We start from the raw sequence: 2,500 nt of genomic DNA on the forward strand, positions 1-2,500 counted from the left end.
CCGCGACGGTCGGGCACTGTGACGCAATTACCAAATCCTAGAATCGTACAAGCAGTGTGTACAAACATAAACATTAACGCGTTCGCTCGGGCTGCGCCGTCCGTGTTGAACACAAATGCGGGTGATTATATGAGTGGATGGACAAAAACATGCGTGGCGAAGACAATTTTCTGCACGATGTGCACATAGCTCATTTCGTCGTCCCGGGCGAATGGAAAAACACAAAAATCTCGAGTATCTTTCTAGGTTTCTGTTATAAAAGGGCAGGCCAAAAGGTGACCGGTTGAGATGAGCATTTTAAGCATGCAAGCACTTAATTGCAACTTTTCCTACAAAAACTAGGTACGTGCACGTAGATTGTATCAACATGGACATCCATGATTGCGTACGCCCGGGCTGCGCCCTCCGTGTTGTACTTTCCCTGATTGGTACACAATTTTGGTGCAAGTGTACCAACATCGACATCTATGAACGCGTACGCTCGAGCTGCACCCTCCGTCTTGTACTTTCCCTGATCGGTACACAGTTTTGGTGCACGGCTATCCCGAAAGGCAACTTGTACCAACATCGACATCCATGAACGCGTACGTAGCGTACTTTCCCTGATCGGTACACAATGTTGGTGCACGGCATAGGAAATGGGCTTAAAATGGTCAAACTCAATCCATTTCCACTAAAGATAGTCAATAACAGCTGTGCCGATGAAGTAGGGCACGATGCAAGTCAATGTTATTTAATGAATTACATGTTCACCATACATTTCAGTACAAAATTGCTCGGTCAGACCTACAAAGTGCTATATCTCGAATACTAAACGTCGCAGATGGGTGTCGTAGAACAATTTTAAGTTCGTCTAACGATTCTACATCCGATTCTGGATAGTGGTTTTTCGACCACTTTTCAACATTTTGTGACACCCCGAACCTAGGGGCAGCTCCCTAGCTTTTTTCAAAAATGTGCACCGAACGGGCCAGAGAGCTCGAGTAGTCGAAAATTTTTTTTTTTGCTAAAACCCCTCAAAACGTGTCAGGAACGCACCCTAGATGATGAAAAGTGCAACCAGAATGTCAATCGACAACATGCCCGGGGGTACAAATTTGCTCTACGCGTCCCTAGGTAGGGTACTTTTTCATACAAACATCAAAGTGTACGGTGCACACAGTGCGCGGAACAAAAATTGCTCGGTCAGACCTAGGACGGGCCATATCTCGAATACTAAACGTCGCAGATGGGTGTCGTAGAACAATTTTAAGTTCGTCTAACGATTCTACATCCGATTCTGGATAGTGGTTTTTCGACCACTTTTCAACATTTTGTGACACCCCGAACCTAGGGGCAGCTCCCTAGCTTTTTTCAAAAATGTGCACCGAACGGGCCAGAGAGCTCGAGTAGTCGAAAATTTTTTTTTGCTAAAACCCCTCAAAACGTGTCAGGAACGCACCCTAGATGATGAAAAGTGCAACCAGAATGTCAATCGACAACATTCCCGGGGGTACAAATTTGCTCTACGCGTCCCTAGGTAGGGTACTTTTTCATACAAACATCAAAGTGTACGGTGCACACAGTGCGCGGAACAAAAATTGCTCGGTCAGACCTAGGACGGGCCATATCTCGAATACTAAACGTCGCAGATGGGTGTCGTAGAACAATTTTAAGTTCGTCTAACGATTCTACATCCGATTCTGGATAGTGGTTTTTCGACCACTTTTCAACATTTTGTGACACCCCGAACCTAGGGGCAGCTCCCTAGCTTTTTTCAAAAATGTGCACCGAACGGGCCAGAGAGCTCGAGTAGTCGAAAATTTTTTTTTTGCTAAAACCCCTCAAAACGTGTCAGGAACGCACCCTAGATGATGAAAAGTGCAACCAGAACGTCAATCGACAACATGCCCGGGGGTACAAATTTGCTCTACGCGTCCCTAGGTAGGGTACTTTTTCATACAAACATCAAAGTGTACGGTGCACAAAGTGCGCGGAACAAAAATTGCTCGGTCAGACCTAGGACGGGCCATATCTCGAATACTAAACGTCGCAGATGGGTGTCGTAGAACAATTTTAAGTTCGTCTAACGATTCTACATCCGATTCTGGATAGTGGTTTTTCGACCACTTTTCAACATTTTGTGACACCCCGAACCTAGGGGCAGCTCCCTAGCTTTTTTCAAAAATGTGCACCGAACGGGCCAGAGAGCTCGAGTAGTCGAAAAATTTTTTTTTGCTAAAACCCCTCAAAACGTGTCAGGAACGCACCCTAGATGATGAAAAGTGAAACCAGAACGTGAAACGACAACTTTGTTGGGGGTACCCTTTTTACTCTACGGGCCACTAGCTTAGGCGCGCCAACAGCGCTTTCCTCTCGGGTTCCCATTTTTTGCCCTCCTGGGATTATGATCATTTACTCATTGCCTACTATAGGGAAGGTACCTTGCTCCGAGGTCAAAAATGAAGATTTCACCAAATCGTAGTTTTAACCTCTATTTAGTCGTAGGAGCATGGTTTGC

This window comes from Anopheles coluzzii, assembly GCF_943734685.1.
Source record: "Anopheles coluzzii chromosome X unlocalized genomic scaffold, AcolN3 X_unloc_10, whole genome shotgun sequence".
Taxonomy (NCBI): domain Eukaryota; kingdom Metazoa; phylum Arthropoda; class Insecta; order Diptera; family Culicidae; genus Anopheles; species Anopheles coluzzii.